The following is a 13,065-nucleotide window of genomic DNA, read 5'->3' as shown; positions in this document are numbered from 1 at the left end:
TAACACTTTTGAAAGAGAAAAGTAATGCGCGTAGTCGCAAGATGGAGACGCACATTTTGAGGTATAAGTCACCTGGATGCACGTTACGGTTCGGGCCGTATAAATTGCCGAAGGAATGGCATTAATTGCGCCAAAATTACACAATTAATTCAAAATGGCCGACTTCCTGTTCAATTTCGGCCATGGCGCCAAGAGACTTTTCTTTAAGTTGCGACATGATACAGGTGTGTACCGATTTTCGTTCATGTACGTCAAACCGTATTATGGGGCTTGAGGCTCAAAGTTTTTTCCCTCTGAACCAATCAGATGAAGGGTGGGCGCACTTTTTGGTGTCTAGCGTTGCCGCGGTAACGCTTTTAAATGAGAAAAGTAATGTGCGTCGTTGCAGGACAGGGACGCACATATTGATGTAGAAAAAAAAAATTGCTGACAAAAAAGTCTGGATACTGCGGGAATCGAACTCTGATCTCTGACTCCAAAGACGGGAACGCTCTGGCTGAGCTAAGACTCAGCTTCTCATTTCTATTTGACCTACTGACTTAGTAAAGACCAACATATCGATATTTAGTATGTAAGTCTGGAGCTGTTTTTTCTAATTTTTTTTAAATATTTGTAAGTTATAAATATTAGTAAAACCCTACTATTTTAATTATTACTTTTTCTGTAACCATTCTGCCAAGGTTGTAACCGGGCTGAGCTGGGAATATTTCTGACGTCACCACATTACAGGGAGCTGATTGGTCGGGGGGCGGGGCCGTCATCACCCTACTCGCCACTGATTGGTCGGGGGGCGGGGCCGTCATCACCCTACTCGCCACCGATTGGTCGGGGGGCGGGGCCGTCATCACCCTCCGTGCCACTGATTGGTCGGGAGGCGGGGCCGTCATCACCCTACTCGCCACCGATTGGTCGGGAGGCGGGGCCGGCAGATGTTTGAATCAGGAAGCGGGAGTCAGCGCGAGAGCGACTGGCGGCTCGTGGCGATTTTATTATAAAAAAGGGACAACCAATCAGAAGAAGGGGCGGGGCTAATTCAGGCCAAAGAAGCTCAAGGACTCATTGCAGAGTCCCTTGACACCACCTACGACTTCCTATGTCAAACCATTCAAAGTTTATAGCAGAAAAAAGGGACAACCAATCAGAAGAAGGGGCGGGGCTAATTCAGGCCAATGAAGGTCAAGGACTCCATACAGAATCTGATGACACCACCCACGACTCTCTATGTCAAACCATTCAAAAGTTATGGCAGAGAAAAGTATTCAAGGTGGCGCTGTTGAGCCGTTAGGCCACGCCCATTAATGCAAACCATGAAATATAAAATTTATCACCAGGCCTGGCTTGCATGCAAAATTTGGTGACTTTTGGAGAACTATCAAATATGGACCAATCACATGAAGGGGGGGCGCGCCTTTTGGCGTCTAGCGTCGCCACGGTAACACTTTTGAAAGAGAAAAGTAATGCGTGGTGTCGCAGGATGTAGACGCACATTTTGATGTATAACACACCTGGGTGCACGATACGGTTCGGGCTGAATTAACTCTCGAAGGAATGGCATAAATTTCGCCAAAATGACACAATTTATTCAAAATGGCCGACATCCTGTTCGGTTTTGGCCATGGCTCCAAGAGACTTTTCTTTAAGTTGTGCCATGATACAGGTGTGTAGCGATTTTCGTGCATGTACGTCAAACCGTATTGTGGGGCTTGAGGCACAAAGTTTTCCGGGGGGCGCTGTTGAGCCATTTTGCCACGCCCATTAATGCAAACCATGAAATATCAAATTTATCACCAGGCCTGGCTTGCATGCCAAATTTGGTGCCTTTTGGGGAACTATCAAATATGGACCAATCAGATGAAGGGGGGGTGCGCTTGTTGGCGTCTAGCGTCGCCACGGTAACACTTTCGAAAGAGAAAAGTAATGCGTGTAGTCGCAGGATGGAGACGCACATTTTGATGTATAACACATCTGGGTTCACGATACGGTTCGGGCTGAATTAATTCTCGAAGGAATGGCATATATTGCTCCAAAATTACACGATTAATGCAGAATGTTCAAAATCACTGACTTCCTGTTCGGTTTCGGCCATGGCGCCAAGAGACTTTTCTTTTAGTTGCGACATGATACAGGTGTGTACCGATTTTCGTTCATGTACGTCAAAGCGTATTATGGGGCTTGAGGCGCAAAGTTTTTTCTGTCTGAACCAATCAGATGAAGGGTGGGCACGCTTTTTGGCGTCTAGCGTCGCCACGGTAACGCTTTCGAAAGAGAAAAGTAATGCGTGGGGTCGGAGGATGGAGACGCACATTTTGATGTATAACACACTTGGGGGAACGTTACGGTTCGGGCTGAATTAACTTTCGAAGGAATGGCATAAATTTCGCCAAAATGACACGACTAATTCAAAATGGCCGACATCCTGTTCGGTTTCGGGCATGACCCCAAGAGACTTTTGTTTAAGTTGTCCCATGATACAGGTGTGTACCGATTTTCGTGCATGTATGTCAAACCGTATCGCGGGGCTTGAGGCACAAAGTTTTCAAGGGGGCGCTGTTGAGCCATTTTGCCACGCCCATTAATGCAAACCTTTAAATATCAAATTTTTCGCCAGGCCTGACTAGGGTGCAAAATTTGGTGACTTTTTGGGCATGTTAAGGGGGGCAAAAAGGCCTTCACTTTGTCAGGAAAATAATAATAATAATAATTAAAGCTGCAAGCAGCGATGAACGGGCCCTCGCACTCACGTCCACCGCCCCCCATAAGCATATCAGAAAATGACACCACCCACGACTCTCTATGTTAAACCATTCAAAAGTTATAGCAGAAAAAAGGAACAACCAATCAGAAGAAGGGGCGGGGCTAATTCAGGCCAAAGAAGGTCAAGGACTCCATACAGAGTCTGATGACACCACCCACGACTCTCTATGTCAAACCATTCAAAAGTTATGGCAGAGAAAAGTATTCTAGGGGGCGCTGTTGAGCCGTTAGGCCACGCCCATTAATGCAAACCATGAAATATCAAATTTATCACCAGGCCTGGCTTGCATGCAAAATTTGGTGACTTTTGGAGAACTATCAAATATGGACCAATCAGATGAAAGGGGGGTGCGCTTTTTCGCGTCTAGCGTCGCCACGGTAACACTTTTGAAAAAGAAAAGTAATGTGCGTAGTCGCAGGATGGAGACGCACATTTTGATGTAAAAAAAACACAAAAATTGCTGACAAAAAATTTTGTTATACTGCCAGTCTCGAACTCCCGACCTCTGGCACCAAAGACCGCAATGTTGTGGCTGAGCTAAGACTCAGCTATCACTTTCACTTCGACTTACTGTCTTAAGAAAGACCAACATAGCGATAAAATGTCTGGAACTTTTTTTTCCTAATTTTTTAAATATTTGTAAGGTATAAATATTAGTAAAACACTACTATTTTTATTACTTTTTCTGTAACCATTCTGCCGAGATTCTAACCGGGCTGAGCACGGGTCTATTTCTGACGTCACCACATTAAAGGCAGCTGATTGGTCGGGAAGCGGGGCCGTCATCACCCTACTCGCCACTGATTGGTCGGGGGGCGGGGCCGTCATCACCCTACTCGCCACTGATTGGTCGGGGGGCGGGGCCGTCATCACCCTACTCGCCACTGATTGGTCGGGGGGCGGGGCCGGCAGACGTTTGAATTAGGAAGCGGGACTCTCTATGTCAAACCATTCCAAAGTTATAGCAGAAAATCGGGACAACCAATCAGAAGAAGGGGCGGGGCTAATTAAGGCCAACGAAGCTTTAGAACTCATTACAGAGTCCCATGACACCACACACGACTCTCTATGTTAAAGCATTCAAAAGTTATAGCAGAAAAAAGGGACAACCAATCAATAGAAGGGGCGGGGCTAATTCAGGCCAATGAAGGTCAAGGACTCCATAAAGAATCTGATGACACCACCCACGACTCTCTATGTCAAACCATTCCAAAGTTATAGCAGAAAATCGGGACAACCAATAAGAAGAAGGGGCGGGGCTTATTAAGGCCAACGAAGCTTAAGGACTCATTACAGAGTCCCATGACACAACCCACAACTCTCTATGTCAAACCATTCAAAAGTTATGGCAGAGAAAAGTATTCTAGGGGGCGCTGTTGAACCGTTAGCCACGCCCATTAATGCAAACCATGAAATATCAAATTTATCGCCAAATCTGGCTTGCATGCAAAATTTGGTGACTTTTGGAGAACTATCAAATATGGACCAATCACATGAAGGGGGGGCGCGCCTTTTGGCGTCTAGCGTCGCCACGGTAACGCTTTTGAAAGAGAAAAGTAATGCGTGGTGTTGCAGGATGGAGACGCACATTTTGATGTATAACACACCTGGGTGCACGTTACGGTTCGGGCTGAATTAACTGCCGAAGGAATGGCATAAATTTCGCCAAAATGACACAATTTATTCAAAATGGCCGACATCCTGTTCGGTTTCGGCCATGGCGCCAAGAGACTTTTCTTTAAGTTGTGCCATGATACAGGTGTGTAGCGATTTTCGTGCATGTACGTCAAACCGTATTGTGGGGCTTGAGGCACAAAGTTTTCCGGGGGGCGCTGTTGAGCCATTTTGCCACGCCCATTAATGCAAACCATGAAATATCAAATTTATCGCCAGGCCTGGCTTGCATGCCAAATTTGGTGCCTTTTGGGGAACTATCAAATATGGACCAATCAGATGAAGGGGGGGTGCGCTTGTTGGCGTCTAGCGTCGCCACGGTAACACTTTCGAAAGAGAAAAGTAATGCGTGTAGTCGCAGGATGGAGACGCACATTTTGATGTATAACACATCTGGGTTCACGATACGGTTCGGGCTGAATTAACTCTCGAAGGAATGGCATATATTGCTCCAAAATTACGCAATTAATTCAGAATGTTCAAAATGGCCGACTTCCTGTTCGGTTTAGGCCATGGCGCCAAGAGACTTTTCTTTAAGTTGTGACATGATACAGGTGTGTACCGATTTTCCTTCATGTACGTCACACCGTATTATGGGGCTTGAGGCACAAAGTTTTTTCTGTCGAACCAATCAGATGAAGGGTGGGCGCGCTTTTTGGCGTCTAGCGTCGCCACGGTAACGTTTTTGAAAGAGAAAAGTAATGCGTGTTGTCGCAGGATGGAGACGCACATTTTGATGTATAACACACCTGGGTGCACGTTACGGTTCGGGCTGAATTAACTTTCGAAGGAATGGCATAAATTTCGCCAAAATGACACGACTAATTCAAAATGGCCGACTTCCTGTTTGGTTTCGGGCATGACGCCAAGAGACTTTTCTTTCAGTTGCGCCATGATACAGGTGTGTACCGATTTTCGTGCATGTACGTCAAACCGTATCGTGGGGCTTGAGGCACAAAGTTTTCAAGGGGGCGCTGTTGAGCCATTTTGCCACGCCCATTAATGCAAACCATTAAATATCAAATTTTTCGCCAGGCCTGGCTTGCATGCCAAATTTGGTGCCTTTTGGGGAACTATCAAATATGGACCAATCAGATGAAGGGGGGGTGCGCTTGTTGGCGTCTAGCGTCGCCACGGTAACACTTTCGAAAGAGAAAAGTAATGCGTGTAGTCGCAGGATGGAGACGCACATTTTGATGTATAACACATCTGGGTTCACGATACGGTTCGGGCTGAATTAACTCTCGAAGGAATGGCATATATTGCTCCAAAATTACGCAATTAATTCAGAATGTTCAAAATGGCCGACTTCCTGTTCGGTTTAGGCCATGGCGCCAAGAGACTTTTCTTTAAGTTGTGACATGATACAGGTGTGTACCGATTTTCCTTCATGTACGTCACACCGTATTATGGGGCTTGAGGCACAAAGTTTTTTCTGTCGAACCAATCAGATGAAGGGTGGGCGCGCTTTTTGGCGTCTAGCGTCGCCACGGTAACGTTTTTGAAAGAGAAAAGTAATGCGTGTTGTCGCAGGATGGAGACGCACATTTTGATGTATAACACACCTGGGTGCACGTTACGGTTCGGGCTGAATTAACTTTCGAAGGAATGGCATAAATTTCGCCAAAATGACACGACTAATTCAAAATGGCCGACTTCCTGTTTGGTTTCGGGCATGACGCCAAGAGACTTTTCTTTCAGTTGCGCCATGATACAGGTGTGTACCGATTTTCGTGCATGTACGTCAAACCGTATCGTGGGGCTTGAGGCACAAAGTTTTCAAGGGGGCGCTGTTGAGCCATTTTGCCACGCCCATTAATGCAAACCATTAAATATCAAATTTTTCGCCAGGCCTGACTTGGGTGCAAAATTTGGTGACTTTTTGGGCACGTTTAGGGGGGCAAAAAGGCCTTCCTTTTGTCAGGAAAATAATAATAATAATAATAATAATAATAATAAAAATTCCTGCAAATACAATAGGGCCTTCGCACTGCAAGTGCTCGGGCCCTAATTAAAGCTGCAAGCAGCGATGAACGGGCCCTCGCACTCACGTCCACCGCCCCCATAAGCATATCAGAAATGACACCACCCACGACTTCCTATGTCAAACCATTCAAAAGATATCGCAGAAAAAAGGGACAACCAATCAAAAGAAGGGGCGGGGCTAATTCAGGCCAATGAAGGTCAAGGACTCCATACAGAATCTGATGACACCAACCACGACTCTCTATGTCAAACCATTCAAAAGTTATAGCAGAAAATCGGGACGACCAATCAGAAGAAGGGGCGGGGCTAATTTTCACCAATTATGGTCAAGGACTCAATACTGAGTCCCATGACACCACCCACGACTCTTTATGTCAAACCTTTCAAAGGTTATGGCAGAGAAAAGTATTCTAGGGGGCGCTGTTGAGCCGTTAGGCCACGCCCATTAATGCAAACCATGAAATATCAAATTTATCACCAGGCCTGGCTTGCATGCAAAATTTGGTGACATTTGGAGATCTATCAAATATGGACCAATCAGATGAAGGGGACGAGCGCTTTTTCGCGTCTAGCGTCGCCACGGTAACACTTTTGAAAGAGAAAAGTAATGTGCGTCGTTGCAGGACAGAGACGCACATTTTGATGTAAAAAAAAAAACACAAAAATTGCTGACAAAAGTTTCGGGAAGCCAGGCTCGAACTCCCGACCTCTGGCACCAAAGACCGCTATGATCTGGCTGAGCTACGTCTCAGCCATTGCTTTTGTTTTGACTTACTGGCTTAAGAGAGACCAACAGAGCAATAAAATGTCTGGAACTTTTTTTCATAATTTTTTAAATATTTGTAAGGTATAAATAAAAGTAAAACACTACTATTTCATTTATTACTCTTTCTGTAAGCATTCTACCGAGGTTCTAACCGGGCTGAGCACGGGACTATTTCTGACGTCACCACATTACAACAGCTGATCGGTCGGGGGGCGGGGCCGTCATCACCCTACTCGCCACTGATTGGTCGGGGGGCGGGGCCGTCATCACCCTACTCGCCACTGATTGGTCGGGGGGCGGGGCCGGCAGACGTTTGAATCAGGAAGCGGGAGTCAAACCATTAAAAAGTTACAGCAGAAAAAAGGGACAACCAATCAGAAGAAGGGGCGGGGCTAATTAAGGCCAACGAAGCTTAAGGACTCATTACAGAGTCCCATGACACCACCCACAACTCTCTATGTCAAACCATTCAAAAGTTATGGTAGAGAAAAGTTTTCTAGGGGGCGCTGTTGAGCCGTTAGGCCACGCCCATTAATGCAAACCATGAAATATCACATTTATCGCCAAGTCTGGCTTGCATGCAAAATTTGGTGACTTTTGGAGAACTATCAAATATGGACCAATCACATGAAGGGGGGGCGCGCCTTTTGGCGTCTAGCGTCGCCACGGTAACACTTTTGAAAGAGAAAAGTAATGCGTGGTGTCGCAGGATGTAGACGCACATTTTGATGTATAACACACCTGGGTGCACGTTACGGTTCGGGCTGAATTAACTGCCGAAGGAATGGCATAAATTTCGCCAAAATGACACAATTTATTCAAAATGGCCGACATCCTGTTCGGTTTCGGCCATGGCTCCAAGAGACTTTTCTTTAAGTTGTGCCATGATACAGGTGTGTAGCGATTTTCGTGCATGTACGTCAAACCGTATTGTGGGGCTTGAGGCACAAAGTTTTCCGGGGGGCGCTCTTGAGCCATTTTGCCACGCCCATTAATGCAAACCATGAAATATCAAATTTATCGCCAGGCCTGGCTTGCATGCCAAATTTGGTGCCTTTTGGGGAACTATCAAATATGGACCAATCAGATGAAGGGGGGGTGCGCTTGTTGGCGTCTAGCGTCGCCACGGTAACATTTTTGAAAGAGAAAAGTAATGCGTGTAGTCGCAGGATGGAGACGCACATTTTGATGTATAACACATCTGGGTTCACGATACGGTTCGGGCTGAATTAACTCTCGAAGGAATGGCATATATTGCTCCAAAATTACGCGATTAATTCAGAATGTTCAAAATGGCCGACTTCCTGTTCGGTTTAGGCCATGGCGCCAAGAGACTTTTCTTTAAGTTGTGACATGATACAGGTGTGTACCGATTTTCCTTCATGTACGTCACACCGTATTATGGGGCTTGAGGCACAAAGTTTTTTCTGTCGAACCAATCAGATGAAGGGTGGGCGCGCTTTTTGGCGTCTAGCGTCGCCACGGTAACGCTTTTGAAAGAGAAAAGTAATGCGTGTTGTCGCAGGATGGAGACGCACATTTTGATGTATAACACACCTGGGTGCACGTTACGGTTCGGGCTGAATTAACTTTCGAAGGAATGGCATAAATTTCGCCAAAATGACACGATTAATTCAAAATGGCCGACTTCCTGTTTGGTTTCGGGCATGACGGCAAGAGACTTTTCTTTAAGTTGTCCCATGATACAGGTGTGTACCGATTTTCGTGCATGTACGTCAAACCGTATTGTGGGGCTTGAGGCACAAAGTTTTCAAGGGGGCGCTGTTGAGCCATTTTGACACACCCAATAATGCAAACCATTAAATATCAAATTTTTCGCCAGGCCTGACTTGGGTGCAAAATTTGGTGACATTTTGGGCATGTTAAGGGGGGCAAAAAGGCCATCACTTTGTCAGGAAAATAATAATAATAATAATTAAAGCTGCAAGCAGCGATGAACGGGCCCTCGCACTCACGTCCACCGCCCCCATAAGCATATCAGAAATGACACCACCCACGACTTCCTATGTCAAACCATTCAAAAGATATCGCAGAAAAAAGGGACAACCAATCAAAAGAAGGGGCGGGGCTAATTCAGGCCAATGAAGGTCAAGGACTCCATACAGAATCTGATGACACCAACCACGACTCTCTATGTCAAACCATTCAAAAGTTATAGCAGAAAATCGGGACGACCAATCAGAAGAAGGGGCGGGGCTAATTTTCACCAATTATGGTCAAGGACTCAATACTGAGTCCCATGACACCACCCACGACTCTTTATGTCAAACCTTTCAAAGGTTATGGCAGAGAAAAGTATTCTAGGGGGCGCTGTTGAGCCGTTAGGCCACGCCCATTAATGCAAACCATGAAATATCAAATTTATCACCAGGCCTGGCTTGCATGCAAAATTTGGTGACATTTGGAGATCTATCAAATATGGACCAATCAGATGAAGGGGACGAGCGCTTTTTCGCGTCTAGCGTCGCCACGGTAACACTTTTGAAAGAGAAAAGTAATGTGCGTCGTTGCAGGACAGAGACGCACATTTTGATGTAAAAAAAAAAACACAAAAATTGCTGACAAAAGTTTCGGGAAGCCAGGCTCGAACTCCCGACCTCTGGCACCAAAGACCGCTATGATCTGGCTGAGCTACGTCTCAGCCATTGCTTTTGTTTTGACTTACTGGCTTAAGAGAGACCAACAGAGCAATAAAATGTCTGGAACTTTTTTTCATAATTTTTTAAATATTTGTAAGGTATAAATAAAAGTAAAACACTACTATTTCATTTATTACTCTTTCTGTAAGCATTCTACCGAGGTTCTAACCGGGCTGAGCACGGGACTATTTCTGACGTCACCACATTACAACAGCTGATCGGTCGGGGGGCGGGGCCGTCATCACCCTACTCGCCACTGATTGGTCGGGGGGCGGGGCCGTCATCACCCTACTCGCCACTGATTGGTCGGGGGGCGGGGCCGGCAGACGTTTGAATCAGGAAGCGGGAGTCAAACCATTAAAAAGTTACAGCAGAAAAAAGGGACAACCAATCAGAAGAAGGGGCGGGGCTAATTAAGGCCAACGAAGCTTAAGGACTCATTACAGAGTCCCATGACACCACCCACAACTCTCTATGTCAAACCATTCAAAAGTTATGGTAGAGAAAAGTTTTCTAGGGGGCGCTGTTGAGCCGTTAGGCCACGCCCATTAATGCAAACCATGAAATATCACATTTATCGCCAAGTCTGGCTTGCATGCAAAATTTGGTGACTTTTGGAGAACTATCAAATATGGACCAATCACATGAAGGGGGGGCGCGCCTTTTGGCGTCTAGCGTCGCCACGGTAACACTTTTGAAAGAGAAAAGTAATGCGTGGTGTCGCAGGATGTAGACGCACATTTTGATGTATAACACACCTGGGTGCACGTTACGGTTCGGGCTGAATTAACTGCCGAAGGAATGGCATAAATTTCGCCAAAATGACACAATTTATTCAAAATGGCCGACATCCTGTTCGGTTTCGGCCATGGCTCCAAGAGACTTTTCTTTAAGTTGTGCCATGATACAGGTGTGTAGCGATTTTCGTGCATGTACGTCAAACCGTATTGTGGGGCTTGAGGCACAAAGTTTTCCGGGGGGCGCTCTTGAGCCATTTTGCCACGCCCATTAATGCAAACCATGAAATATCAAATTTATCGCCAGGCCTGGCTTGCATGCCAAATTTGGTGCCTTTTGGGGAACTATCAAATATGGACCAATCAGATGAAGGGGGGGTGCGCTTGTTGGCGTCTAGCGTCGCCACGGTAACATTTTTGAAAGAGAAAAGTAATGCGTGTAGTCGCAGGATGGAGACGCACATTTTGATGTATAACACATCTGGGTTCACGATACGGTTCGGGCTGAATTAACTCTCGAAGGAATGGCATATATTGCTCCAAAATTACGCGATTAATTCAGAATGTTCAAAATGGCCGACTTCCTGTTCGGTTTAGGCCATGGCGCCAAGAGACTTTTCTTTAAGTTGTGACATGATACAGGTGTGTACCGATTTTCCTTCATGTACGTCACACCGTATTATGGGGCTTGAGGCACAAAGTTTTTTCTGTCGAACCAATCAGATGAAGGGTGGGCGCGCTTTTTGGCGTCTAGCGTCGCCACGGTAACGCTTTTGAAAGAGAAAAGTAATGCGTGTTGTCGCAGGATGGAGACGCACATTTTGATGTATAACACACCTGGGTGCACGTTACGGTTCGGGCTGAATTAACTTTCGAAGGAATGGCATAAATTTCGCCAAAATGACACGATTAATTCAAAATGGCCGACTTCCTGTTTGGTTTCGGGCATGACGGCAAGAGACTTTTCTTTAAGTTGTCCCATGATACAGGTGTGTACCGATTTTCGTGCATGTACGTCAAACCGTATTGTGGGGCTTGAGGCACAAAGTTTTCAAGGGGGCGCTGTTGAGCCATTTTGACACACCCAATAATGCAAACCATTAAATATCAAATTTTTCGCCAGGCCTGACTTGGGTGCAAAATTTGGTGACTTTTTGGGCATGTTAAGGGGGGCAAAAAGGCCATCACTTTGTCAGGAAAATAATAATAATAATTAAAGCTGCAAGCAGCAATGAAAGGGCCCTCGCACTCACGGCCACCGCCCCCCCATAAGCATATCAGAAATGACACCACCCACGACTTCCTATGTCAAACCATTGAAAATCTATAGCAGAAAAAAGGGACAATCAATCAGAAGAAGGGGCGGGGCTAATTCAGGCCAATGAAAGTCAAGGACTCCATACAGAATCTGATGACACCACCCACGACTCTCTATGTCAAAACATTCCAAAGTTATAGCAGAAAATCGGGACAACCAATCAGAAGAAGGGGCGGGGCTAATTAAGGCTAACGAAGCTTAAGGACTCATTACAGAGTCCCATGACACTACCCACGACTTCCTATGTCAAACAATTCAAAAGTTATAGCAGAAATAAGGGACAACCAATCAGAAGAAGGGGCGGGGCTAATTCAGGCCAATGAAGGTCAAGGGCTCCATAAAGAATCTGATGCCACCACCCACGACTCTCTATGTCAAACCATTCAAAAGTTATGGCAGAGAAAAGTATTCTAGGGGGCGCTGTTGAGCCGTTAGGCCACGCCCATTAATGCAAGGCATGAAATATCAAATTTATCACCAGGCCTGGCTTGCATGCAAAATTTGGTGACTTTTGGAGAACTATCAAATATGGACCAATCAGATGAAGGGGGGGCGCGCCTTTTGGCGTCTAGCGTCGCCACGGTAACACTTTTGAAAGAGAAAAGTAATGCGCGTAGTCGCAGGATGGAGATGCACATTTTGATGTATTACACACTTGGGGACACGTTACAGTTCGGGCTGAATTAACTGCCGAATGAATGGCATAAATTTCGCCAAAATCACACGATTAATTCAAAATGGCCGACATCCTGTTCGGTTTCGGGCATGACCCCAAGAGACTTTTGTTTAAGTTGCGCCATGATACAGGTGTGTACCGATTTCCGTGCATGTACGTCTAACAGTATTGCGGGGCTTGAGGCACATAGTTTTCAAGGGGGCGCTGTTGAGCCATTTTGCCACGCCAATTAATGCAAACCATTAAATACCAAATTTTTCGCCAGGCCTGGCTTGCATGCAAAATTTGGTGCCTTTTGGGGAACTATCAAATATGGACCAATCACATGAAGGGGGGGTGCGCTTGTTGGCGTCTAGCGTCGCCACGGTAACACTTTGGAAGGAGAAAAGTAATGCGTGTAGTCGCAGGATGGAGACGCACATTTTGATGTATAACACATCTGGGTTCACGATACGGTTCGGGCTGAATTAACTCTCGAAGGAATGGCATATAT

At 45.9% G+C, this 13,065-nt stretch overlaps 1 protein-coding gene across 1 annotated transcript in view; it reads right to left on the bottom strand.

Moving 5' to 3' along the window:
- The window catches only part of dpys (dihydropyrimidinase), a 51,922-nt gene that overhangs the window by 12,076 nt on the left and 26,781 nt on the right, over positions 1-13,065 (bottom strand). The gene's annotated exons all lie outside the window — the stretch shown is intronic.

Source organism: Cololabis saira, chromosome 3 (assembly GCF_033807715.1).
Source record: "Cololabis saira isolate AMF1-May2022 chromosome 3, fColSai1.1, whole genome shotgun sequence".
Lineage (NCBI taxonomy): Eukaryota > Metazoa > Chordata > Actinopteri > Beloniformes > Belonidae > Cololabis > Cololabis saira.
The sequence above is the reverse complement of the archived record's forward strand: the minus strand, read 5'-3'. Positions and strand labels throughout refer to the sequence as shown.